Genomic DNA, 15236 nt, shown 5'->3' with positions numbered 1-15236 from the left:
CAAACCTCAACAAGCAGTCTTAAGATATAAAGAATATTAGAGAAGGAAAAAGGAATGTAGGGTTTTGAAACCTTTAAATAGATTCGCACACGTCCAACTCACAACCCTATAAAGAGTAGAATTGTCGACGATAACCCTCTTTTAATGACAGACACGGAATTCCTAAAAACTAAGAAAAGAAGAAAAAAAAACTTTTCCTAAAGCCTGAGAGGTTCAAAATCTTGTCTCTTTTGATTAGGCACATGCGAAAAATTTACAAATCTATACAATCAAGTTGTGTTGCGGTGAACAATAATTTGTCCACCATGTTCCTCGAGGGAGGAATCCACAAACCTCTGTCTATCAAAACGATTTGACCATACTTTCTTCTATAATGGTCTTGTTTTGTTCTTGGAAACTAATTTCTTCGATGAAGATAATATCTTACAAACCTCAGTTGTTTTCTACGCGAGTTTAAGCTTGGTGGAAAGACGATCTGCTCTTTGTTGAAGCTTGTTGACATATCTCATCTTGTGTTTATACTTGAAACACTTTGAAAATTCATGAACCTTAAGAGAATAATAGGAGCATGTCAACGCATAAGATGATCCAGGCGCTTGTGAAGTGTAAGCTGCTAGGCACAAAGTAGATCCTGAAGCATTAAACATAGAGTTTCCAAAAGAAGGGTCAATTGATTCTTCCATCTTGATTGGGTTCTCTTCTAAAAGATTATCAAGATTGATGTGTGTATTGCTACAATTATCAAAATCAATTTTTTTACATATAAGAGCAACATTTGATTTTTTGTCTTCATCAGAATCATAATTGTCAGACATCTCATCAAGTGTCGCAGTAAGACCTTTGTTCCCAGTGTATTTTCTACGGTTTGGGCACTCGTTAGCAAAATGACCAAAACCTTTACACTTAAAGAACTAAGGCATATCCTCGTCATCAGTTTCATCTGTGTCCCTGTTTTTAGGAGGAATACGATTATGAGGTTTGACTGATGATTTTGCCTTATCTCCGGAGAACCGTTTACTTATATTCAACAGAAGATATCTAAACTGTCTTGTGATCATCGAGAACGATTTGTCAAGATATTCATCTGATGAATCTGTCTCAGAATGATCTTCTCTAGAGATATACATAATTTTACTTTTATCAAGTAATTTTGTGCCTTTTGGTGCTTTGAACGCAACATCCTTAGATTTGGATGAATACTCGTGATCAAAGATCTTAAGATTCCCAACCAGCGTATTTCTGGAGAGATTATCCATGTTGTTTCCCTCAACGATGGCATGCTTCTTAGAGTTGTATCTAGATGGCAGCGATCTGGGAATTTTTATCACAATGTCCTTTTCAGGAATAGTCTTACCCAATGCAAAGATGCATTAACAATTTCAGACACTTTGTGATTAAACTCATCAAATGAATCTCCATCTGCCATACGAAGGTTTCCTAATCGGAATTGAGGTTTTGAAGCCTAGCTTCCTTTTCACTGGTATTACCTTCGAATACGGTTTCTAAGATATCCCACGCATCTTTATACCTAGTGTAGTTTGACACATGGTGCTGAAGATTTGGGGTAATGGCATGTATGATGGAATTCAAACCGTCGGAGTTTTGCTTTGCAACAAGTATCTCAGCAACATCGTATTCGCCAATATTTTTTGGAACATTAATGTTACCTACTGCAACAATGGGAGCATCATAGCCATTAACAACATATAACCATGATTGAAAATAACGCGCTTGAAGAAAAGCTCGCATAGAAATTTTCCACCATAAGTAATTAGATCCATCGAAGACTGGTGGTACGTTAATAGAGATATCACCTCTGTCCATAGAGTCGGATCGCTACAAACACAGACTTTTGAGGTCTTGAACGTGTTTGCCTGCTATGATACCAATTGAAAAAGCGGGGGTACAACAACCTCAGCCAATATTTCGATTAGAAATCTGTATGACTAACTCCAATATACTTTCCAGAGAATCAACTAGACAGTCAGACTCAATCTAGAGAAAAGTATATCGAGGAGTTAATATCTCAATCTCTTGATCTAATCTTTACTCAAGCAAATAGAAATCTGCGAGTCTTTATTAAATACAAGGATAAAAACTTGGATGGTACCAAAGACAAATATCCAAGGATCAATCAATTTAACAACCAAAGGTTGGATTTCACAATTAATCGATACAACGCACAACCTGTGATATTTCAATTATATAACAAAATATAATGCGGAATAGAAATAACATAGACACCAAAAGTTTTGTTAACGAGGAAACCGCAAATGCAGAAAAACCCCAGGGACCTAGTACAGATTGAACACACACTGTATTAAGCCGCTACAAACACTAGCCTACTACAAACTAACTTCAGTCTGGACTGTAGTTGAACCCTAATGTAGATGGTGGATTTTCAACAAGGGTTATCGTAAAACCGTAATTGTAATGCTCATGATCCAGCAATCAGATGAGTATTGAGGCTCATGTCTCTCATCGAAGCATGAATCTCTGACTGAGAATACTATCTCTCAAAGTATACACAGATGTGCAGTCTCTCAGCTGAGGCAACGGCGTATCTCATAAATACTGAGCAATTTCAGTAATTACTTCTATATAGAATCGAAAGATTAGACGACTTACCTGCTAGTATAGAGAAATAACGTCTTCAGGATGTAACAATGTTTTCCCTGACTATATAAAGGAAATATGACTCTTCAACAAGCTCATATCGTTCAATTCTCAAATAATTAATGCTCCTAGACAGCATGCCTGCTAGTATAGAGCCATCAATTAATTATTTATAATCTTTAAATTCATTAGCTTAATATTTGGAACATTCTATGTTCTTCATAATATTTCATTACTTCAATTCATGGTTTTCCCAGCAGAATTCCATGGGTTAGTAATAAATATTTAACTAACGGGCGTCTGAGCCTCTATCGAGTAAGCCCCGACCAAGGAATATTGGTTTAACAATTCAGCAACAGTTTGCTTGTCTTAAGTTATCAACATTTATTCGACAATGATACCTTCGTCTCAAAAGACATGTTCAATTCATGAGTCTCAGAACATTTGCAAATCAAGACTCAGCAATACAAGGACTCATCGTCCCATAAAGTCAGCAACTGACTCCACAATCACGAGACATCAATCGTGTCACATGGGGGATATTAACTAGGATTTTGGTCTGGCGGTCTACGTCACGTGTGTTCATACACACGACGAGAATGTGAGCAAGTCGTGCAATCAGTTGGAGGTTACAAAGTAGTGGGTGGAAAATCAACCAAGTCTTCGCACGATGAGAAACTGGTTTTAACACGATTTCCACTTCCACGCTCTTTGACTCCAACAACTGTCACACTTCATGGGATCAAGGTGTTTACAATTATAGAAATATAAATAAGTGTCTGAATCATGATTGAAACAGGAAGAAAAATCTCTGGTCAAATGATAGACACATTTTTGTGTCTAATTTGTCCTCAATGTTCTGTATTGTTGGTACTCGATTTCGTACTTATTATGGTGTTTTATGTGTTTGTAGGTATTTTTGGGAAATAAACATTTTTGGAAAATTAGGCTCGAGAATTTGCGCTCGTGGGAGAAAATCACTAAAGGCACCTCTTATTTGGATAAGGGGCACTCAATTACTAAGGGGCACCCACTTGTTATTTACAACCATGACACCCCAAGTGTTAAAGACACCCGACAGTTGGTTAAGAGGCACTCATCCTCTTTGTTTGAAATCTAAATTTTGGCGGGAAATCAAGTGCAGACACTGACAGATTTGGACTTGAGTTTTGGAGCTGTTGTAGAGAGATTCAATCGCCGAGTTGGATTTATTTAGGCCTGTTAATGCTAAACAGGTCCAGTATAAGCCATTACTTCGACTAAATTTGGATAGATATCGGTTGGAAGAAAAACAGGGAAGTAAAGTTACTCGGGTTGTTCGAGTTATTTTTGGGAAGATTTTGTTGGAGAATTTCGAGAGATTTAGATGGAGTTTTTGTCGCAGTTCGATTGGGAATATCCTGTTAGGTTAAAACAACATAGGTACTTGTCTCGGATTCGAAAAAAGAAAGGAAGAAACGTCACTTGGATGAAAACAGAGGTGGAGAATATCACGGGTTATTCGACGTATCTTAGGAAATTATCTGGTGGATTTGGAGAATATCTTCCGTTGGAGATTTAATTCTATCATTAAAAGAGTCGATACCAACTCAGTTGACACATAAAAAAAAAGAATAAAAAGGGAAGAAATCCCGGAACTTGCGGTGAAGGAGAAAATCTTTCTCGGGACATTGTGGCTGCTGTGTATAAATAGGAGGATAGAAGACCTTAACAAGGGGATATCGAGTAGTTTGGGGCCTTTACGTAGTTTAAGGGAAGCTCTGATACGAAGAAATCACACTGCAGAGAAAGTTGCAGCAGCAGGAGGAAGAAGACGAAGCTGAAGAACATTGGACAGATGAAGACAGTCGCAGAATCCGTGGCCTTTTCTTTCAAAATTCAGTCACTTTATAACAATTTATGTAACAACTATTCAGAGTTCGCAACAGTTCTGTGTTAGGGTACTCTGTAACAGTGGTTCGTAACAATTATATCCGTTACAAACACGATGTTTTATACCTTCTCTTCTTTTTAATCAACTTTTGAGCAACAAGCATGTATTTTGAGCAAGTGGTTAATATGAGGAGCTAAACCCCATTGCTGAGGCGACAGAGGAAGCTATTTTTCCAACAAAAAGTGGTATATTCTTATTTATTTATTTATCGCAATTATTTTTATGATTTTTTTGCCTTGAGTGAAAATTGTTTGAATGATTCTTGTTAAGCAATTGTTATTTATTTTGATAGAGCATGCTTGGACCTAGGGCTGCACATGGGACGGTACATTCCGGGTTTCTTATGAACCCGGAACCTGTACCTGGAGTTGACCGGGTCTTGATTTTGAGGACCAGTACCTGTACTTGTACCTGGAGTTGTACCTGTACCTATAAGACCAGTTCGGTACTGACTGGGACCGGGTTTTTACCTAAATTTTTGAGCAGAAAGGAAAACCCATGAAGATGCAGTCACATTTGAATATACCAAGAGCTCAAGGCTGCACTAGATTGATCATAGTTGAACACAACGAAAAAAAACAAAGAACCAAATCAATTAGCATGCCTGAAATACTGATGATCACATAATTTACACTTTAAAATTCCATTGGAATTAACATCTAAATCAACTACCCTTCTCCGTTACAGATTCCCTGTAACAACAACCCATCTCAATCTCATCAATGATACCAGTTCATCTCCTTCTCAGATTCCTTTTGTTGTGATATCTCAAACCAGGCCTAACTATCCACTAGCAAGAACGCTTTCTTCACCACCTCAAATCAAATTCCTGGACCATCCTTTTCTTCTTCTTCTCATCACCATTAATTAATAATTACACCGAAGACTTACATGTGATTGTACCGTGTAATTCTCAGAAATTGAAAATTAATTAAAATCTCTAATTTATCAAATTAACAACAAAACCCTAAATTTAGTGTAAACCCTAAAAATTGTAACTTGCAAATACTTCAATTACATATGGTACATACGATGTGAGCAAGAATAAAATTTGGGTTTCAAGACTTACTTGTTGGACCCTAAATCACTCAGATCTATTATGATTGATTGATTTCTATTTCCATCTGTGATGCCTAAACTTGATGAAAGATAAGAACTAATTGATTTCTCTTCAATTAGTTGACGAAAAAGGCGATGGCGAAGAAGTGAACAATGGATTGGTTGGATCTTCGAATGGTGCCGCTGTTCTTCAGACATGAGAAGACGAATGAAAACAGTTGATAGAGTGATGATAATAATCGATACTCGATATTACCTATATAGACACCTAGTATTGATGGCTAAGATTGACATTCATCTACGGCTACTATACACCGGGACTTATGGGCCGGGACAGGCCGAGACTCACCCCAGAACCAGTACCAGTACCGGCCTACTCCGGTTCTCAATTTTAAGAACCGGTACCTGTCCCGTCTACTCCGGTTCCGGTTCGGTACGAGTCCGGTTTTTCCGAATCCGGGCTGGTACAGGTAAAATGGACCGGGTCTTGTGCAGCTCTACTTGGACCAAGGTTTTTGATGTTCTATGCTTCGGATTTACACATGTTATTTTGAGAATCTACTTGTTGCAATAGTTTAGAATCAAATTGAACGAAAAAATTGCATGAATATAAATATTGGATTAAATCACTTTGAATTTGGAAAATAGTGGAATCTTAGCCTCAGTGTTTCTTTTAGTATTGATATCATCTTTGATTGAGTTTGCTATAATTTTTAATGAGTTTTCTATTTTAATATTAGGATTTAAGTCTAGTTAATATCATTCACAAGTCTGAGAATCGAATCACTTTTACCACTATCTACAAATCACATCAATTTTTGGCGCACCCGACGCGGACTTGTTTTTAGGGTTTTAGATTTTTTTATTTTTTATTTTTTTTTGTTTTTATTATTTTTGTCTTTTTTATGTTTTTGGGTATTTATCTTGTGTCTACAGGTTCTGGATCATAAAGAAAATTGAGCCAAGGAGTTTGGTGATTCATAAAGACTTGGAGCTAAAGATTAAAGCAAAAAGAACATAAAAGAAGACAATTTTTTTTTATTTTTTTTAGACAATTTTAGTTTAGGGTTTGTTTATTTTATTTAAAAAAAAAACTGTATTAGGGTTTATTATTTTTGTAGTTTTTCTTTATTTTTTTTGGACTTTTGGACTTTGGGACATTATTTTTTTTATTACCCTACGGAAGGGTACTTTAAATATAAACGGTTTGCAGAGAAGGAGGACAATTACGATATTATCTATGCACCTTGGGTTCGTACACTAGACATCGGAGTCAGTGGCTCGAGTCGACTACAACCGATTCATCCCCCGCCTGGAACGGGAGGTAAGATTCTAAACACTCGCGAATCCCCTGTCAGCGAGTTACTGGACTCATTCGTATGCATATATGTTGAGGACTGAATATGGACATTTATTTTTCTAGTAAAGGGCAAGGCCTGGACATATAAGATAAGGGTTCGGATTTCATCACCGTTCTCTTCTTGCCCGCTTTAGGAACACGTAACCTACGCGAACCTAAGCCTAAAATTTTGACTAGAACGAGACCGATAGGGTAACGATCTTGCTAGGAAAGTCATTCGAAAAATATTGGTTACTCTTTTAAGCATACTTCGAAGTTCTTGACGGTTTCTGTAAGTTGAATGCGTGACTGCGCCGTCTTGTAATACCGGTGAGGCCTTGGGTATCAAAGCTCCACCGAGCTTCCCTCGCCTCTATTCAACTTACGTTAACTCGGATTGATTCCAGAGGGGTTTGCTTAAATTGTAACGAATTCCCGTTCGAAGGATTAGAAGCTGGTCTAGAAACAATCTAAGTGGAGCCATCATGCTTTTTGTTTACTAGAAATCAATAGGTTTGATTTGGTTGAGTCGGCCTTGATCTGTGTTTGCTTACCCTTCCAATTTAGAAAATTCTATTGTATTCCTGAACGTAAACGAGATGCACTAGGTAGATTTGTTAAAGAGAAACCTAGTAGTTCGAAGCGTCTCGATTATCTAATCTAGAAAGTCCGGCTTTTGAAGAGTCTGTTTTTGAACGTTGTTTGACTGAGGAGAGAATCCCTGTTGCTCTGATAGCGCCAGAAATGGCAACTTTGAAAGATTTGTTGAATCCAACTAGGACTACCCGTCCTTCGTGTATTAAGTTAGCTGAAACGGAGGCACCCTATGAACTGAAACCTGGGACCTTACAGATGCTCCCAATCTTTTTAGGGAAAGAAAATGAAAACCCTTATTACCATGTTAGGGATTTTGAGGAAATTTGTAGTACTCTAAGAATTAGAGGCTTAGATGATGATGCTTTGAAACTTAGGTTATTCCCATTTTCCCTGAAAGATAAGGCCAAGTCGTGGATGTATAGTTTGGACTCCGAGTCAATTGAGACATATGAACAACTTACATCTGCCTTTTTCAATAAGTTTTCCCCTAGGCACAAAACATCGTCTATTAGGACACAAATATGCACATTTTCACAACAAGAGGGAGAATCTTTATATAGGTATTTGGAAAGGTTCAATGATTTATTATCCCAGTGTCCTCATCATGGTTTAGAAAAGGTTAGGCTAGTTCAGATCCTTTATGAGGGTTTAGATTATTCCACAACGACCATGGTTGAGTCTCTATGCACTGGTGGATTTGAAAACCAAACTGTTGATGCGGCGATGGAATTTTTTAATGAAATCGCCGAAAAAACCCAGCAATGGGAAAATAGTAGGGCACCCCAGAAAACGATTCTTTTAAGTAGAGGAAACGTTAATAAGGTAGAAGGAGGCTATGAATCAGATGCCAAAACTGCTGCTATAGAAAAAATGTTAGAATCCTTAGAAGTGGGCCAGACTAGTGGTAGAGTGGAGCCTTTTTAGGAAGGTCAGAATATTGAAGAGCAGGCCAATGCTCTTTATAATAACACTAGATTTGATAACCGTCAAAAGATTGACCCATATTCAGAAACCTATAATCCTGGTTGGAGAAACCATCCGAACCTTTCGTGGTCTAAGGGCCAAAGTCAAGGTCGGTTTAGTAATTCTAATGCTCCCCCAGGTTTTGGCTATACTAAGAATCCTTCAGGACTAGCTCAGTTTCAGAATCAGTCAGATAAGAAAATCCTGAGTTTAGAGGAATCTCTTGCCTTGTTAACTCAGCAAACTGCAAAATTCCAGTTATCCGTAGAACAAAGTCTACAAGCTAGTAACAGGATAGGACAAGAAAATAGTCAGGCTATTTCCGAGTTAAAAATCCAGGTTGGTCTGATAAGTGATTCTTTTAGAGAAAAAGGTAAGTTTCCTAGTCAAACACAACCCAACCCTAGAGGAGTTCATGAATTAGGTGCAAAACCATCGAATCAATTGAATGCCGTTTGAACCCTTAAAAGTGGTAGAGTTGTAGACAATAAGGTAACCATTCCCGATAGTGAACATACTGAAGTTCACCCCTCAGGATCTCACCTCTCAGGACCAGTAGCTGAAGAAACTGATAAAGTTTCTAATGATGTGAATTCGGTTCCTGAAAGGTCTGATTTTAGGCCTAGAGCCCCATTTCCTCAGCTATTAGTACCAACAAAGAAGGAATCGAACTTTAATGACATAGTAGAGGTTTTTAAGCAAGTTACCATAAACCTTCCCTTATTAGATGCAATTAGGCAAATTCCTGCTTATGCCAAGTTCCTTAAGGATATGTGTACGCGAAAGCGAAAACTTAGCGTCCATAAGAAAGCCTTTTTAGCTAGTAACGTAAGTTCAATAATTCAGAACACCACAACTCCAAAGTACAAAGACCCAGGTTCTCCTACCATTGCTTGCACAATAGGTAACTTCCGGGTAGAAAAATCTTTACTTGACTTAGGAGCCAGTGTGAACTTACTGACATTCCATGTATACTTACAGCTAGGACTTGGTGAAATGAAACCTACTCAGATGACACTGCGGTTAGTTGATAGGTCTGTTAAAATCCCTCGAGGTGTTATCGAGGATGTTTTTATTGAGGTCGACAAGTTTATTTATCCAGTGGATTTCGTGGTCCTAGATACCCAACCTGTCCCTGACCCAGATAACCAGATACCTGTGATTTTAGGTCGTCCATTTTTAGCTACGTCTAATGCGATCATTAACTGTCGAAATGGTGTTATGAGTTTATCTTTTGGCAATATGACTATGGAGATGAACATTTTTAGTGTCAGTAAGCAACCTCATGAGCTAGATGACACATGTGTTGAGGAGGTGAACATGATAGAAGCCTTAGTTCAGGAGTCATTACCAAACATCTTGTCTGAAGACCCATTAGGAAGTTGTTTATCCCATTTTGGTTTAGATTTTGACGATGATAGCACTATTGAACAGGTGAATGCTCTATTATATTCTACCCCTGTGTTAGACACTGATAGATGGAAAGATAGGTTCGAAACGTTACCAGTTTCCGTGACTACCCTAATTCCTTCTTTAGAAGAGCCCCCAAAGTTGGACCTTAAACCACTACCCGATACTCTAAAGTATGTGTTTTTAGGCCCATTTGAGACTTTACGTGTGATTGTAGTTTCCAATTTGGATAGTGATCAGGAAAGTGGGCTAGTAAATGTACTTCAAGAAAATAAGGAAGCTTTAGGGTGGACTATAGAAGACATTAAGGGTATAAGTCCTACTGTGTGTATGCATCAGATTCATTTAGAGGAAGACTCCAAACCTTCTAGGGAGATGCAACGTCGACTGAATCCTAACATGAAAGAGGTAGTTCGAAAAGAGGTGCTTAAGTTGTTAGATACGGGTATTATTTACCCAATTTCAGACAGTAAGTGGGTCAGCCCTGTTCAGGTTGTCCCCAAGAAATCAGGTATCATTGTAGTCCAGCATGATAATAATGAATTAATCCCAACCCGAGTGACCACGGGATGGCGTGTGTGTATTGACTATAAGAAATTGAACAAGGTCACAAGGAAGGATCACTTTCCCCTTCCTTTTATCGACCAAATGCTAGAGCGATTAGCTGGAAACTCTCATTATTGCTTCTTAGATGGCTACTTCGGTTATAATCAGATCGTTATTTCCCCAGAAGACCAAGAGAAAACCACTTTTACTTGTCCCTTTGGTACCTTTGCGTATAGACGCATGCCTTTCGGGCTATGTAATGCCCCTGCAACTTTTCAGCGTTGTATGATGAGCATATTTTCTGATATGGTAGAACGGTTCTTAGAGGTCTTTATGGATGATTTTTCAGTGTTTGGTTCATCTTTCTATGAGTGCTTGCATCATTTGACATTAGTGTTGACTAGGTGTAAGGAGAAAACTTTAGTGCTTAATTGGGAAAAATGCCATTTCATGGTTAAATCAGGAATTGTATTAGGGCACATCGTATCTTCAAAGGGTATAGAGGTAGACAAAGCCAAAGTTGACCTTATTAAGACTTTACAGGTCCCAAAAACCGTAAAAGATATTAGGTCATTCCTAGGGCATGCAGGTTTTTACCGTTGATTCATTAAGGATTTTAGCTTGATTTCTAGACCTCTTTGCAATTTTCTTGCAAAAGATGTTAAGTTTGTCTTTGATGATGCTTGTTTAGAGGCTTTTGAGAAGCTTAAAACTTTACTCACTACTGCCCCGATAGTCCAGGCACCTAACTGGAACCTACCCTTTGAGATTATGTGTGATTCTTCAGATTATGCTATAGGCGTCGTTTTAGGACAACGAGAAAACAAATTACTTCATGTGATTTATTATGCTAGAAAAACTCTGAATGACGCCCAAATGAACTACACAACTACCGAGAAGGAACTTTTAGCCATCGTATTTGCCTTGGATAAGTTTAGGTCTTACCTATTAGGTTCTAAGATCATAATCTATACAGATCATGCTGCTTTGAAATACCTTTTATCTAAGAAGGATACCAAACCTATATTGATTAGATGGATCCTACTGTTACAGGAATTTTCTCCAGACATTAGAGACAAAAAGGGTGCAGAAAATGTAGTAGCAGATCACTTGTCTAGGCTAGTTGTTAGTTACCCTAGTGATTCCATTCCTATAAGGGATAGCTTTCCTGATGAACAATTGTTCTCTGTTTCCCAATCACCTTGGTATGCAAATATAGTAAATTATCTTGTTACTGGTCGAACCCCTCAACATTGGGGTAAGCAAGATCGCTCTAGGTTTTTATCCGAGGTTAAGCATTTCTTTTGGGACGATCCTTATCTGTTTAAGTATTGTCCGGAACAGATTATTAGGATATATGTATCTGAGAGTGACCAGTCTAGTATTATCTCCTTTTGTCATGAACATGCATGTGGGGGTCATTTTAGTGCTAAGAAGACTGCTGCTAAGATTTTGCAGTGTGGATTTTACTGGCCTTCGTTGTTTAAAGATTCCCATAGTCATTGTGTTTCTTGTGAGCGTTTCCAGACGTGGTATGGCTTTTTTTGTCTGATAAAATTGGCTAGATTCTCGTGTTGAAGAAGACAGGGGCGTACGTGCATGGGAAGATATTCTCCATTAAACTCATGGATATTTGGTCGGATTTTCTCTTGTTTTGGATATATACCCGCCTGTTATATTACAAAAGGGTTGGTAAGTGCTTTCAATTCGATCAAAGAGGAAGATACACGGAATCTCGTGAAACATGGGAAGAAAATATTCCCAAGAACATTTTTCTTCAATACTGAGTAATGGAAGATTTGCTGGAGTTATGGAGGATTATTTTCGGTTCTGGGATGCTATTTAAGGTGTACGTAGAGAAGCAGAGGGGGAAATGGAGAGTTAGGGGACGAAAAAGGGTGAGAAATAGAGTTGCAGAGCTTGTCTCTGCTGCTGCCATTGAAGGAGAGAACGAAGAACATAAGACCCTAAAGATCTGTCATTCATCTACAGTGAGAACGACACAACAATGAGGGTCGTAGTGCTACAGTGACAGTGAAAAGTACCATATATCGTTCTCTGTAACAGTTTGGTTTGTAACAATTATATTTGTTACAAACCCGGTTTTAATCATTTTCTCCCATTTTCATCATTTGTAAACACCTTTTTGGAGCAATAAATTATCCTTTGAGCGTGTCTACAATATGAGGAGATGAAACCCAACATTGGGACAATGGAGGAAGCTGGATTTCACCATTGGGGTAATTCAATTAATTGTTTATTTACTATTTGCATTGATTTTTAACGAATTATGATTTTTATTAACTACTCGTGACTTTGTTTGATGGAGCATGCTTAGTTCTAAGTAATTTTGATGCTCCATGCTTATGACCTACGCGTAATATTTTATGAAATCTACTTTGGCAAAGAATAGAGTTGATATTTCCTTTGTTTTGAGGTATAAATGTCTACAATTAATTTCTGAACCCCATGAACATGAAAAACAGTGGAATCCTGAGTCCCAACCTCTCTCATTCTCTCATCATATTTGTATATATTTTCCTTATTTTCTTTATTAAGTCTTTGAACAATTTCTCAACAAATCCAAGTGAACGACAACCTATTTACCACTATCAAAATTTCGATCAATTTTTGGCGCCGCCGATGCGGACTTGTCTTTAGGCTAGACTTTTTTTTAGGTTTTTATTTTTTTTTTCATTTTTATTTTATTTGTTCTTCTTTACGTTTTTAGGTTTTTTTCTTTTCCTTACAGATTTTGGAGTTTGGAGCGAAAAAAATTTGCCAAACCTTTTGGTGAATACTTAAAGATTTGGAGTAAAAGCAAAGAGAAAGGAGCGAAAGAAAAGAAGAATAAAAATTAATTAAAAAAAAGAGAGAGAGAGAGACATTTCTTTTTATTTTTTTAGAATTTTTTTTTAGATTATCTTTTTTTTTTTGCACGTTATTTTTGGACTTTGGACTGTGGACTTTGGGACTTTATTTTTTTAACCCTACGGAAGGGTAGTTTTAAATAAACTGTTTGCAGAGAAGGACGACGATTACGATATCGCCTCGGCCCCTCGAGTTCGTACATGACATAGGAGTCGTGGACCGAGTCGACTTCACGGTTCATCCCCCGTCTGGAACGGGAGGTAAGAATTGTAAACACCCGCGAATCCCTTGTCAGCGGGTTTACTGGATGATTTCGTAAGCATATATGTTGAGGACCTGAAATCGGATTTAATTTTCTAGTAAAGGGCAAGGCCTAGCCAAATCAAGATAAGGACTCGGATTTCATCACCGTTTCCTTCTTGCCCGCCTTAGGAACACGTAACCTACACGAACCTAAGCCTTAAAATTTGGACTAGAACGAGACCGATAGGGTAACGAGCTTATTAGGAAAGTCGTTCGGAAAATATTGGTTACTCGTTTGAGCATACTTTGAAGTTCATGATGGTTTCTGTGAGTTGAATACGCCGCCTTGTAACGCCGGTGAGGCCTTGGGTATCAAAGATCCATTGAGCTTCCCTCGTCTCTATTCAACTTACTTTAACTCGGATTTATTCCAGAGAGGTTTGCTCAGATTGTAACGAATTTCTTTTCGAAAGAATAAAAGCTGGTCTCGAAACAATATAAAGGAGACATCATGATTTTTGTTTGCTAGATAAAATAGGCTTGTTATGGTCGAGTCAGCCTTCTTTGTGTTTGTTTAGAATTCCTTGCAGTTAGGATGTCGAACTGGTATAGCCAATACAATGATTATTCAACTGAGCAACATGAACATTATTCTTTTTATGACCATATTGTGAATAGTGGTTGGGAACACCAAACTTTTGAAGATTATGGCTCATACCATGGTGAGCCCAATTACTATTCACATGAATACCGGTCATACGAGAAAAATTCCTATAATTCCTTTTCTCTAGATGAGGCACGTAAGATACTTGAGTCAACGCGTAAGTTACATGAGTCGACACATAATTCATCGGACACAGATTACTTAGTTATAAACGAAAGAACTGTAACAATGAGTGAACCTTCTTTAGAAGATAACCTCAGGAAGTTAGTTGAGTCAACATGTAAGTTAACTGAGTCAACACGTGAGTTTGCTGAGTCAACGCGTAGGCTTGAGTTAGAGACGGAAGAAAGAATTTGTCGTATTACACTAAATTGCCAATACATTGCTTCAAAAATCAACCTTGAAAGTGAGGAAAAATTTTATTTACATAATCAAGATGACAAGGATAGAATTGGAAGCAATACTTTAGATGAGGTTCAACCATTTCATGTTATTATGATTATGATGAGGATAGTGCTGATGAAGAATCTGAAATATTTAGGCATAGTGATCAGGAAATATTACTCCAACTGAGCTTTATAATGATAATATTATTTCTAGTTCAAATCCAAATAATTTTAATAATTATTCACATATTCAAAAGGACGAGGATTTGACTAAAGATAAGAATTCCTTTTGATTACGAAGGCTATGATAGTTTAGAGGAGCGGGTTTATCATGGGAATATTGTTTTCTAAGGCTATAATTTATAAACATTAGTCTTAGAAAAACAAAATGAAATCGTAGAGATGAGTGAGGATGTACCTGACTTAGAAGAATCAATTGACCATTTTCAGGAATCTGATGACCTTGAAACTAGGGAAATTATGACTAGTCTTTATAGAGACACTGAAAACTCTAAGTTTGGGGGTGATTTTTATTCTCCATGTGCTTTAACTCTTACAAAGGTCCTTCACTTGGAACTTAACATATATGCCTCAACCATTTTACAAGAT

The 15236-nt window shown here is 37.6% G+C and overlaps 1 pseudogene; it reads right to left on the bottom strand.

Annotated features, from left to right (window-relative positions):
* Positions 1–8055: 8055 nt before the first annotated feature.
* On the bottom strand, positions 8056–8155 carry LOC113307123 (annotated as a pseudogene).
* Positions 8156–15236: the final 7081 nt, after the last annotated feature.

The sequence above is a fragment of the Papaver somniferum genome, chromosome 8 (assembly GCF_003573695.1).
Source record: "Papaver somniferum cultivar HN1 chromosome 8, ASM357369v1, whole genome shotgun sequence".
NCBI lineage: Eukaryota > Viridiplantae > Streptophyta > Magnoliopsida > Ranunculales > Papaveraceae > Papaver > Papaver somniferum.
This window is presented reverse-complemented; position numbering and strand designations above follow the sequence as displayed.